The 13,447-nt window shown below is 37.0% G+C and overlaps 1 protein-coding gene across 10 annotated transcripts in view; it reads left to right on the top strand.

The window, feature by feature from the left end:
- The window catches only part of LOC144324197 (uncharacterized), a 258,348-nt gene that overhangs the window by 112,071 nt on the left and 132,830 nt on the right, over nucleotides 1–13,447 (top strand). The window lies entirely within an intron of this gene.

The raw sequence follows: 13,447 nt of genomic DNA, 5'->3' as shown, positions 1-13,447 counted from the left end.
TAATACAATGGTCAGGTGGTTGAGCCATGAGCCCACCATTTGGGGAATTCAAAGTTCTGTGACACTCTCCTTCGCATGGTGCTCCCTCATCTCATTTGGCTATCACTTGGGACGTATTAAGTTCTTATCTGTTTCAGTCCAAGATAATTAAAGCTGAACTTCTTAGCACCAGCCCTAGACACAAAACAAATATGGACATTAAAATACTCAAGGAAATGCTTATTTTTAAGGTGAACATTGATTAAAAATCTCATTTTGAGGAAAATTACTATGAGGTAAATAGCACTTGGGTGACACAGCTGAGATCTTGGGTTCAAATTCTGTCTTTGACACCTATCACAGTGTAACTTGACTAGGACTCTTAGACATTTCAATTGAAAAGAGAAAAGATCTGAGAGCAACAAAGGGACTTTTGGTAGAAATCATAAAGTAATAGATTTTTATGGTGGAATCGACAATGTGGCAGAGATAAGGATACTTTTTGTGGCAGAGTGGCTCTGCAGTATCTCTCCTGCAACGTCTACCTTCTAATACCTCCTGATCCTCACCTCTCTGTCTTTGGTTTAATGTTTCCCTCCTCTCATTTTAATTCTATTAAATATTTTTTCCTAAAAATGTAGGCATTTAGTAGTACTTTCATGGTTTCCTTAAACTGTTTACTTCCAAAATATGTCCACTAGAGATAAAACAGCTCTTCTATTATGGCTCCTAAATGGTCATTAGGTTTTCAGGAAATTTATTTTCTATTTCCTAGTCTCAGAAAAAGTTTTGGCTTGAAAAAATTATTTTTCAAACCCAAGGAGAATAAAAGTTGGAAAACTCACACATGCTGTAGTTTTTGGAATGAGTGTAAGGTTCTAATATGCAGCAAAGTTATGAAAAGATCAAATTCTCCTAACAGTTTCATTATCCTTTGTTTTTTGGAAGCCTATAACCATAGCCTCCATGGCAAACCCAAAGAGAAGAATTGTAGAGTCTTGACAATGCTTCTCCCTGCACTTGGCGCAGGTAGTCGGGAAACATGAATTTCCCACTTCTAGCCAGGCACTTCTTGGAATGGGTGCAGGATCATCTATGGGCGCAGCTGCTGCTATACTTGAGGGGTCCCAGTACCCAGACACAGCTCTTTGAGCAGCCAAATGAGTATCTTCCCAACCACTACCACCTCATTCACTTTTTTTTAGCTTGAAATATTAAAATTAGCCCAAAGTGTTTTTAAATTTTAATTATGCCCTTTGGAATCCATGCTTTGGAAAACTGTTATTTTTCCTTTAAATAAACCAATATCTGGAATACAAACACACATACGTATATTAAAAATATGATCAGAAAGCATATTTTACTACAGCACAAAGCTTAGTAGGAAAAGGAGAGAAATCCACAGCTCACTCTTTCACATTTTTAAAAAGATTCTAGCAAGCTGTTGTCTGTTCAGTGATGCATACACTCCATCGTAAAGCAAATCTTACCGTAGCTTGTCTTAGTGGTAGTAACCTGTAGGGGGGAGGTGAAAGTGATTGCCACCTTTCTATCCTTACGTTGGATGGTCCTTAAAGGTGGATCTAGTAATGTTCTCCACTTCATACAGAAGTAATAAATACTATCTTGAGAAGATGGTAATTATAATAATGATGCTCCCTTGACAAAAAAAAAAAAGTAACAAAGGTATTTTAAATTGTATTTTTATTATGATAGGGAGATTTCAAATAATCTAGCTAATTTTGACTAATAACTACTGAGAATTAACATTATTATTTAATGCAATCAGGACTTGAATAGAACATAAATCCAGGAACTAAGCACCAGGGAAGATATACAATGGATAATGCTTAGAGATTTGTAATTCTCCAGGATAGAAAGGGAAGAACCCAAAGGAAATTAAGTGCTGGTTTTCTCAAATACGGAGATTAGATTTTCTTATTTCTTAAAATTACCCTGAAAAGCATATACTTTATGACATATGTATACTCTTGTAATCTTCCCGAATCTGCAGCGTAGATGATAGCATTCTCTATAGCAAGACTTTTAATTTTATTTCTAGTTTCTTTTCCCAAACATCAAAGTAAACTGTTACTTTATCTTGTTTTCATAGATTATTTGAAAACATAAAATATAATTTAAATGTTTGTAGATTATAAATGCTATGTCAACTTTTTCACTGTAATAAAGGCACTTAGCATTGTAGCTGCATCTGAGAAATATACAAGCACAGTAAAACTTCACTTAATATGCTCTAGCATTTCTTCAATAAACCGTGTGAAGTCAAATTCCTATGTAATTTAACAGTTGCTAGTAGCAGCTCTCTGTGATACTAGTTGAAAATAGCTACTCTGAAACATGAAGCACAGCACAGAAAAATAATTCTATGGGTTTGCTCATTTCCCAAGGTTCTGTCCAGATCGAACCAACTGGTGCAGAAGCATGAACTTGAGAAAGAACAGTATGAGCAAGCTCAGGTGTTGAGCTATTTTAGTTGTTTCTCGCTTCCCCTCCTTCTGTTCCTCCCCTAGGGTCACTTGAAAACACAAATAAAAATGACTAGCATTTAAAAATGCCAAATAAAGTAGAAAATTATATAAAACAGGGTGCTGAGAAAAACAACTATTTTGAGTTGCTGCTTAGTTACAGTCTGACAGCCTGCTCACACCCAGAGTCTGGCCATTTGGATTAAGACCTGAGTTTAGGATTTCCCACACCCCCGCACTCCCCTGAGTTCCCACTTTGCTTTTTCTGGGCTACCATTTAAAATAACCACTTAGGCATGAATTGGTAAAAAGTTAGTGACCTCTGCCCCAATCACTTCCTAAGTAATAGGTGCTTGCTGCTTTGCTCTCTATCTCCTGAGGCAGAAGACTGTCCTTCCCCAGCTCATTGCACCCACCCCCCTCCTCCCCTTTGCCAGGATCTGTAACAGGTCTTGTGACTTTAATTCTTTTGTGTGGGTGTATTGAACTGTGCCTTTACAAAAACGAACCACATGGTTTGTGCTTCCCCAGAGTGGGAGTTCTGAAAGTGAAGGAGCTACCTGCCAACCCCCTGTGGGTGGCTTATCCCTCCTCATCCAGCAGGTCAAAGTCCGCTTAATCTTAATGCACCAGCCTCAGCTTAACAACACAAACAACACTCTCCAAAGTAAAGTACAAGAAACAGTTATTGGGACTTCTACCGATAGGCACATGTTACTACTTTATCATTACTTTTTACTATTTTCACCTTAAAATAACAATAAATAATAAATAATGCTTGACCTCTAAGAAATGTATGCACACCGGTGTTCTCAATGATCTGTGTGACCTGTAGTCACCTGTCCAGAACAGTGCCCATAAATCCTCATGGAAGAAATGTGTACACAGACAGACATTGTTTCTACGGACATTGCAACTCTTTTAACTAACTGATACCATGGATTAGCCCTATTCTTTCATTGATTTGGACTAGGAAAAGATGAGAACATAGGGTGCTAAGTCACCTTCAGGAGGAGCCACGTCCTCTTTATTTTTGTTCATGTACCATCTGAATAGATTTCCTTCCTTCTTTACTTCCTTTCCTCTAGCTCTTTCTCACTCTTTCATTCCTCTCATTTGTTTCCCCCTCCAATCTTAGCTTAATCTATTTGAACCATGTCTAAGGAAAAATGAAACCTGCCCGCGTAAGTCACATAAGTCCTTCTGTGACACTATATTAACATGCTTCTATCACAAATTCTCACAGGACATTGCCTGTTGTGGAGATGCTAATGGATCATGAGTTTTGTTCGTATTATGACACCAACTCTATGTATTTTTATAGACTCCAAACTTCTCAAATGAATGCCCCATCAGTAGAGTCTTTGAGAATGAATGTCTTAAAATATATATTTCAAGATATGAACACATTTTTTAAAAGATTTTATTTATTTATTCATGATAGACACAGAGAGAGAGGGAGAGAGAGAGAGGCAGAGACACAGGCAGAGGGAGAAGTAGGCTCCATGCAGGGAGCCCGTCGCGGGACTCGATCCCGGGACTTCAGGATCATGCTCTGGGCCAAAGGCAGGCGCTAAACCACTGAGCCACCCAGGGATCCCCTTTTTTTAAAAAAGATTTTATTTCTTTAGATATGAATACATATTTTGTATAATTTGTATATATTATGTATTTATACATGGTACATATAAATGTATACAGTACATAAATACATATCTTACATACTTACAAATACTACATAAGTACAAATACATTAAATAGATTTCAACGATATATATATAATACCCTATATTGATTCACATGCCACTGCACTAATACAGTATACATTTGCAAAACATAAAGTAATTTTTTAATAAAGAGGAAATAATATTATTAACATGTTTTACTTTGCTTTATTCATCAATGATAAGTTCAACCTTTCCTCTCTCATATGGTGAATATACTATACTTTTCCCTAATATTCTGAGTATACCTGTCAATGTTTAAGCACAAACCGGGAGCCTAGCTAAGACTTTTTTTTTTTTTTTTTTAGAAAGGGAATTTAGTACTAGGGGTTGCTTACACAGGAAATAGTAGAGCTGAGGAACTTGGCAAAGGCTGGTGAAGAACTCAGAGGTTAGCAAGTGCAGGACACCTAGCATACCTGGGTTAAGGGATCCGTGGGAGAAGAGGGGGACCAGGGACAGAGTTGTCTGGCAGAAATTGACCAGAAGACCTAGCCACTACCAGGGGCACTGCCACAGACAAGAGTCTGGAAGAAATGCTCTGTGCTGCCTGCTTTCTGGTCTGCAGTGTCTGGCCAGGACTTTCATTGGGCAAACCCAGCCTCCTGCAGATGTCTGGACAACATAGCCCACAGAAGCAGCTCCAGGGAAAATACAGAGTAGAGCAGGGCAAAGGGTGAGAATGGAAACAAGGCAAATAGGCATATTACCTGCCACAGAACTCCCACAGTCCCTAAATAGTCCCTCTTCCTAGCTCCACATCTTGGCATGTCTCCATCCATCTTACCAGGAATGCCCTTCTTTCTTTTCTTTGCCTAATCAAACACCTGTTTTTCCTTCAAGAGCCAAGACATTGATTTCACAAACAGGGAGTTCCTGTCACATGCAATGTACTGAGTGCTGGTTCATCAGAACACAACAGAACAATCCATTTCTTTTGGATAGAAGTCTATTTCTTAAACTTTTCTGATCATTAAATGTACATTGAGTAAGCATAGTCTGGTAGTTCTGAGCAAGGATTCAGGACCCAGACAACCTGGGTCAAATCCTGGCTCTGCCACCTACTAGCTGTGTGAGCATGCCTCAGTTTCTTCATCTGTAAACTGGGAATAATAATAAAAATAATATATAATAATATTAATACAATAATAATATATAATAACATAATAAGTATTTTGTAGTACCTTGCACTGCAAGATTGTTAGATGGATAAATTAATATTTTATAGTATTTGGAATAGTTCCTGGCAAACAGCGATTTCTTTATCTGTGTCCATTAAACTGAATATATGAATACTCCTCTTTCTGTGCTTCCACAGCCCTCCATCCATATTCATTATAGAAATTCATTATATTGAGCTGTAATCTGCACATCTGTCACTTCTGGTAGAACATGAGCTCTTGCTAGGGAGTTCATGATTAATCATCTTTGTATTCCCAACACAAAGAACATAATAGATGCTCAATAAGTGTTTGCTTAATTAATTAATCACTTTATCTAAACCTCCCCAGTGTCACGAATCATAAAATGATGAGTGCCAAAGGAAAGATATTTTTAAGAGTGTAGAAAAAAGACGGATTAGTCTACTGGACTTGACATTCATAGATGAGGTGGCATCTAAGCTTTTAAAAATTGGCTAGGATCGGACATTCAGCTAATTAGAAAAGCTGAGGGACAATATAAACTAAGACCTGGAAGAGGGAAAGTATGGAGGCATGTACAGAGTTTGAGTAGACATGATTCAAAAAGGTAGGTAGGAACTAAATTGTGGAAGGCATGTAGAAAGATCTACTTCCTACTGTAGGCCAAGGACTCTTAATCTCTATTTCAACACGATACTCTTAATAGATAAAAATGACACAAAATTACAGAAAGTGGTGTGTCACTCACCTGAGCTAACTCAAGATTACATATGGCACATGCTCTCTCTCTCTCCTCTCTCTTTTTTGCTATTCAAGAGAGCTCATCTATTTCTTTTTTATATCTTAATGGTTTTCAGCATGAAGTATACAGATGCCTCGAGTTATTCTATAGTTAAGAATTGTTACGTCAAGTAATGGGTAACAATTGGAAAAATGAATTGAGTATGTTCAGATTAATCTTCAGGGAGATTATTGTAACAAAATCTATAAAATACTTGTTAATAACAACGTCTAGGGTTGTATCATGCATGCAAGTTCTCAAAAATGGATGGATGAAGGAGGACAATCAAGCTAGAGGATAAAGTGCATGGCCAAAGTTCTTAACTCAATAATTCAATAAGTGTAAAAGGATTATTCTGTACTTCATTACAGCTAGAGAACTCATTCTAAAACCTGGGTATTGAAACTCTTCTGTAAGCAGCTTTGTTTTTCTTCTTTTCTATGCATGGTGCACTGCAAAGCTCCTGAGAGCTGTCATTTGGCTCTGACCTACTTTGAAGCACATTTCATTTTTGGCTGGGAGCTGTGAGAATGTACACTTCCTCAGGACAGTAAGAAATGCCCATCTTTGGGATTAAATCAAATTTCCCACAGAGGCACTCAATGGTGAATTGGACTCAAATAGTCTAAATCCCTTGCCTTCTGTGATGAGGTTGTTCTTATTGTTTGGTTTGGTGGTAAGTAGCTTCAGGGATCTCTGGGTGAGTTATCATCTACCTTTTGGTCCCAAATACCTTTCTGCCCTTTTACAAAATTCCTGCATTTCTCTGTCCTTCTGCCTCCTTCATGGAACTTCTTTTCTCTATCCAGCAGTGAAACTTTGTGACCTCCTCTGACTGTGTTATCAGCATCTCTCTGTGAATTGGTCAGCAGGATGGAGATATTTTCAGAACAATTCAGCCAGCATATGTAGTCCCTTCTGGGTACCAATTACTTCAAACCTCAAACATAATATAAGTCCCCTAATACTAGAAGAGAATGTTTTTCTGCATTTTATGTTTTCTTATTGTGCATGGTTTTGCTTGCTTGTTTGCTCAAACCTAAGTTGAGAAATTTTAACAGCTTTTTTTTTTCTTTACAAAAGTATAAACAAACCAGGGTTTTATTCATATGGAGAGCTACTATAAATTAGGTTTTAATTTATAAATTGGGTAATATAGGCACTTTCCTTGCACTCTGATCTTAATGTCTACTTGTTTTCCTCAAACAGCATGTGATTCAGGGTTATTTTGTGGCTAGGTTCCAATATGGTTCCCTATGAGTCTTGTCTCCTAGTATTTATGCCTTTGCATAATCCCTTTCCTCACTGAATAACATCTAAGAACAAATAATACTAAAATATTTATAGAACCACAAAAGATCCTGTAAAGCCAAAGCAATCTGAGACAAAACAAAGCCAGAGATATTACAATTCCAGATTTCAAGATATACTACAAAGCTGTAGTAATGAAAACAGTACAGTGCTGGTGCAAAAATAGATCAATGGAACAAAATAGAGAGCCCAGAAATAAACCCACCCTTATATGGCCAATTGATCTGTTGCAAAGGAGTCAAGAGTATACCATGGGAAAAAGACAGTCTCCTCAATAAATGGTGCTGGGAAAACTGGACAGCTACATGCAAAAGAATGAAACTTGACCACTTTTTTACAACATGCACAAAAATAAATTTAAAATGGATTAAAGACCTAAATATGAGACCTGAATCTATCAAAATCCTGAAACACAGGCAGTAGTTTCTTTGACATCAACTATAGCAACTCTTCTAGATATGAGACCTAAGGTACAGGATTCCCAGCTCTTTATCTATTAATAATAGCAAAATTTTTATAGATAATGTAAGATATATAATACCCATTGATCAATGACATTGTGGATAAGACCAAAAATAATCTCTAGAGATTACTATTTTTTTCTCAGGAGGAAAAAAAAATCAACTTTGCAGTAATATATTGTATGTATTATTTTTCCTTTGCAGCAGGCTGAGATTAAATTTCTTCCACATCAATTACCTCCTCATCCTTCATAGAGGTTAGAGTAAAACTTAGTAACCAAGAAAAGTGTGGGCCATGGGTACCAATTACTGTCAATGGACGTTAAAGTTTTTGTAATAGTCAAAAGCAGGGTAATAGGAGGAATATCATTTTCTCAGGTAAAGCAGAAAAGGTTTGGGTAGAAAGTTCATTCACATAGTGGTTTTTTTTTGTTTGTTCCATTTTTGTTTTAATGTAGATACTTTCAAAATAAAACAGTTGCAGCTAAGAATAGAAGCCTTCTGTATTAGTACATGTTTTGCATATGAATGGAAGATATTTGCAAATTATGTAACAGATAAGGAGTTAATATCCAAAATATATAAGGAACTCATACAACTCAACACCAAAAAAAAAAAAAAAAAAAAAAACCCAAACAGTCTAATTAAAAGATGGACAGAGGAACTGAAAAGACATTTTTCCAAAGAAGACTTACAAATGGCCAACAGACACATGATAAGATGCTCAACATCACAAATCATCAGGGAAATGCAAGTAAAAACCACAATGAGATGTCCCCTTACAACTGTCAGAAAACCTAGAATCAAAAAGATAAGAAATTGCAATGTTGGTGAGGATATGGAGAAAAGAGATCCCTTGTGCACTGTTGGTGGGAAATGTAAATTGGTGCAGCCACTATGGAAAATAGCATAGAGGTTGCTTAAAAAATTAAAAATAGAAACACCATATGATCCAGTAATTCCGCTATTGGGTATTTACCTAAGGAAAATGGAAACACTAATTCAAAAAGACATGTGCACCCCTATGTTAATTGCAGCATTATTTACAATAGTCAAGAATATGAAACAACTCAAGTACCCACTGATAGACAAATGGATAAGGAAGATGTGGTATATATATACACAATGGAATATTACATAGCCATAGAAGGGATGAGATCTTGACATTTGCAACAACACGGATGGACCTAGAGGGTATTATGCTAAGTGAAATAAGTCATACATGAGAAAGACAGATACTATATGATTGCACTCATATGTGTAATCTAAAAACAATAAAAATGAGCAAACAAAAACACAGGATCAGACCTATAAATACAGAGAACAAACTGAGGGTTGTCAGAGGGAAGAAGGTAAGGGAACTGGGCAAAATGGGTGAGGGGGGTTGGGGAACACAGGCTTCTAGTAATAGAATGAATAAATCATGGGAACTAAAAGCACAGCAGAGGAATATAGTCTGTGGTACTGTAATAGTGTTGTATGGTGATAGATGGTAGCTACACTTGAATCACTATGTTATATACCTGAAATTAATGTAACATTGTATATCAAGTATACCCAAATTTAAATTTTTTTTAAAGAGCTGGAAATCCAGTGTTCAAAATTTAATTGTGCTACTTTTAATTGTGCCAATAGAACATCATATGGTTCTACTCTGCTATATGCCAGGTCCTGTGCCAGGGGTGAAAGTCCTTGGGACTTTGCAACTTACATGACTTCATGTTTGGAAACATCACATGACTTCATTTTTGGAAAAAAATTCAGGCTGGGAAAGGGTCTTAAAAGGAGTCAATTTAACACATAATTTTTTTAGCATCTCTGAACTAGATGTTGATACTCAAGAATCATAATCAAATATCCCCAAAATAATAATATGAGATCATATCCGGTTCTTTATACTTTTCATGGCACTTTCATATTATCACATGTGAGCCTCTCTAGAACCATTTGTGATTACTAGATTTTATTACCTGGATTGTCCATTCACCCACCTTGAACATTCTCTTTGATTATATTAGATTCCCCTGCTGTACATTCCCAACTGCATTTCTCCAGTGCATTTACCCCCACCTCTAATTAAATAATGAACCAGGGAATTTATCATGGTCTGCTTTCCCCTCAAGAATGAACCCTAATCTAGCTTATTGCTCTATCCTAGTATTTAGAACAGAGAAAGTATTCAATATATATTTATGGTGTGAATAATGATGAAGAGCTTGAGTTAGCGAAGTTAAGTAACTTGCCTAAAGTCACATCAAATTTCATAAGCACCAGAATTAGGCCAGCACCTACACGGACGGTTTCAGTGCTACTTGGGTTAGACAGAATGGGACTTCACCATTCGTCCTATGCCTTCTACCTTGATTCATTAAAAAACAAAACAAACTCCACTATTTTTTAAAGTTTTATGTTCACAGGAAAAGAGAGGAAGGTACAGAGATTTCCCATACACAGCCCCCCAATACACACATGAATAACCTCCCCAATTATCAACATTCCCAACCAGAGTGGTACAGTTTGTTAAAACTGACGAACCGCATTGACACATCATTATCACCCGAAGTCCATAGTTTACATTATGGTTCACTCTTCCTTGATTCTTTTTTTTGATTTTGGTTGTAGTCACAGCAGGAATAGTAGCACACCATGACACAGGTGTTGAAAGACAAGAAATAATCCGGTACCAAATCCTTATTGTACAGGGGTCCTGTTCCATCTGGCAGAGTTTCACATTAAAAGAAAATTTGTTAGTGATGAGAAAGGAAAATTGAGCCCCAAATTTTAAATTTTCAGATGGAAGTATTTTTAAATTAACTTGGTAGATAATTCCTTTGAAAATGAGTTGTATTAAATTTCTTTTAAAATATTAGAAAATGTGAAAAATGAGATGTTTGTCTTAATATCTTGTAACTTTTATTATTTTTCCCTTTCCCAATTATAGAATCCTAATGAGTAGATTTGTCCAAATGGAAAATATGTCTGTATAATAACAAAATTATATATCTCTTTCCACCTTCAAAAGCAGACTTCTTTGTCAATAAAACTGTATTTACTAACTTGCATTTTGTGTTTTTGCTCAAGTGTCAATTTCCCTGTAAAGTCCAACTCTATTAAAATATATTTGCCTGTGGCCATGCCACCTTTAAATTTTCCTTAATTTGCATGCACTTCATATCTTAATGCAAAGTCTAAAATGTCTGACACAAAGTCTATACATAACAATACTTTTGATTGACAGGAAGGTTTATTATGCATTGATATGACATCACATTTATGTATAACAATGACTTTTTGACTGACAACTAAGCAATGATAGAATTCTGGACACCTCTACACACCATATTTTAAAAAGACAAACTAAAATATCCAGATAATTGGCTGAATTTTTCAGTTTTCATGCCAATAGCTTCACATGGAGTTTGGGAGGACACAGTGAGCCATTGTCTCATTCTTTACCTTTTCCAGTGGTGAAAGATGATATTTTTGTGCCAGTAGAATATCATATGGCTCCACTCCTTTACTTTTCTTTCAATGATTTTGCGTGTTAGAAGTTGGCAATTCTGATATTAAATAAATTGATTTTTAAAAATAGGCATGCTTGCCACTAGTGTGTGGGATATTTTCAAGAATCTGATGGTGAGGATAGAAAATTTTTGTGGGATTCTACATTCTGGTCTTGTGAGAAGGCTCGGTCAGGAGGCATGATGCACATCAGTGCACATTGATGCCAATCAATTAACACATCTTTCTAGAACATGTACCGTGAAGTCAGCATTTGGCACAAGGTTCAGACACAAAAAAGGACTTAGGGAGTACCACCAGGCAGTACATATTTAAGTGTTAAACTGGGGCACCTGGGTGGCTCAGTGGTTAGTATCTGCCTTTGGCTCAGGTAGCAATCCCAGGGTCTTGGGATCAAGTCCCACATCAGGCTCCTCGCAGGGAGCCTGCTTCTCCCTCTACCTACGTCTCTGTCTCTGTGTGTCTTTCATGAATAAATAAATAAAATATTTTTAAAAATAATGTAATAGACTGCAGGAATCCAGAGAAAGACGAAGCCAGAGTGTGGAGGGAAATGCAATGCCTTGCACTGTGAAAGATTTGACCCCCTAACCAGCTGCAAGACCACAGGCAAGCCGCTCCACAGCTGTGTGTCCCAGTTTCCTCATCGGCAGTAGGAGCTAGGGTGATCTCCCAGTTCTGTTGTTCTACAGCTTTATGTAAGACAGGATTCAGAGAACAAGCAAGGTCTGCACTGAGCCTGGAGAGCAGATGTTAAAAGCCAACCCTGGGGTGTGGGGTGGGAGGCACAAATGAGTGATGGAGGGTGCCCATGCCCGGAAGAGCGTCTGCAAGAAAATGAGTCAGCTCTTCACAAAATCAACATTTAATTTATCTCAATGAAAAAGTAGAATAATAGTAGCCCTACAATAGTGAAGTGCTTGTTCCTTCTTTCAAATAAACAATACAACTTTTTAAAATAGAAAATCTCTAGCTTTTAAAAACTGAGGTAGGCACTGGTCGGCATCATAATGAAATGATTGGAGTGTCTGTGTGACTCCGTAGTTTTGGATTCTAGTCACCAGATGGGGGCATCTCACTCAATCACTCCTCTAGGAAAAAGTTGCATATAACGTGTTTATGTTGCAGTCATGGGTTGCTGTTTGCCCAATTCTACAGGTTCCCTGAATTATGCACATTTTCCTGTGCTCTTTACAGAAATGAACTAAGACGGCCAACTCTAACAATTTTGGAAATAATGAAGTGGGACATTAGATTTGGCTCTGGCCTTGAGACCATCTGGAAAGGATCAGATTCTCCACTAACTGGAGGCAAAAAACGTTAGGATGTAAGCAACAGAAAATTTTTGACCCTCTTACAAAAATGACAACACTGCGCTTTTTTTTATGTTGCCTTTTCTTATACCTTTGATAAGTATAAACTTAGACTCAGGTACTCTGCTTTTACCAGCAACTGTACATGGAGCTAAAAAGAGGCACAGCCAAGCAATTTGTGTTTGGTAGTTACTTATGATGCACAACTTTTTTTACTTTTGCCAAATTAAAGCTACATTAGAATAATTCTGCATTATTCTATTTGGAAACATTGGGCCCTCCCTAACTGTGGCCACTGGCAATCAAAATTCATCTTCAGGGCAGCCCGGGTGGCTCAGCAGTTTAGCGCCACCTTCAGCCCAGGGCATGATCCAAGAGACCCAGGATCAAGTCCCATGGTGGGCTCCCTGCATGGAGCCTGCTTCTCCCTCTCTCTGCTTTTCTCTCTGCCTCTCTCTCTCATGAATAAATAAATAAAATCTTTAAAAAACAAAACAAAACAAAAAAAATAAAATTCATCTTCAATGGTAATTAACAAACAAAACAACTCTGACCTTTTTCTGAAGAGAAATTAAGCCCACTGTTATACCCTCAGAAAAGATGACAAAACAGATTCCATATTATGTTTCAAAGAACAATGGATGGATATTTCAGGCAAAATTCATGATATCTAAGGCTATTCAAATAGGAAGTAAAATATCAATAAATATTGTAGATTTTAACTTTTT

Source organism: Canis aureus, chromosome 11 (assembly GCF_053574225.1).
Source record: "Canis aureus isolate CA01 chromosome 11, VMU_Caureus_v.1.0, whole genome shotgun sequence".
NCBI lineage: Eukaryota > Metazoa > Chordata > Mammalia > Carnivora > Canidae > Canis > Canis aureus.
The sequence above is the reverse complement of the archived record's forward strand: the minus strand, read 5'-3'. Positions and strand labels throughout refer to the sequence as shown.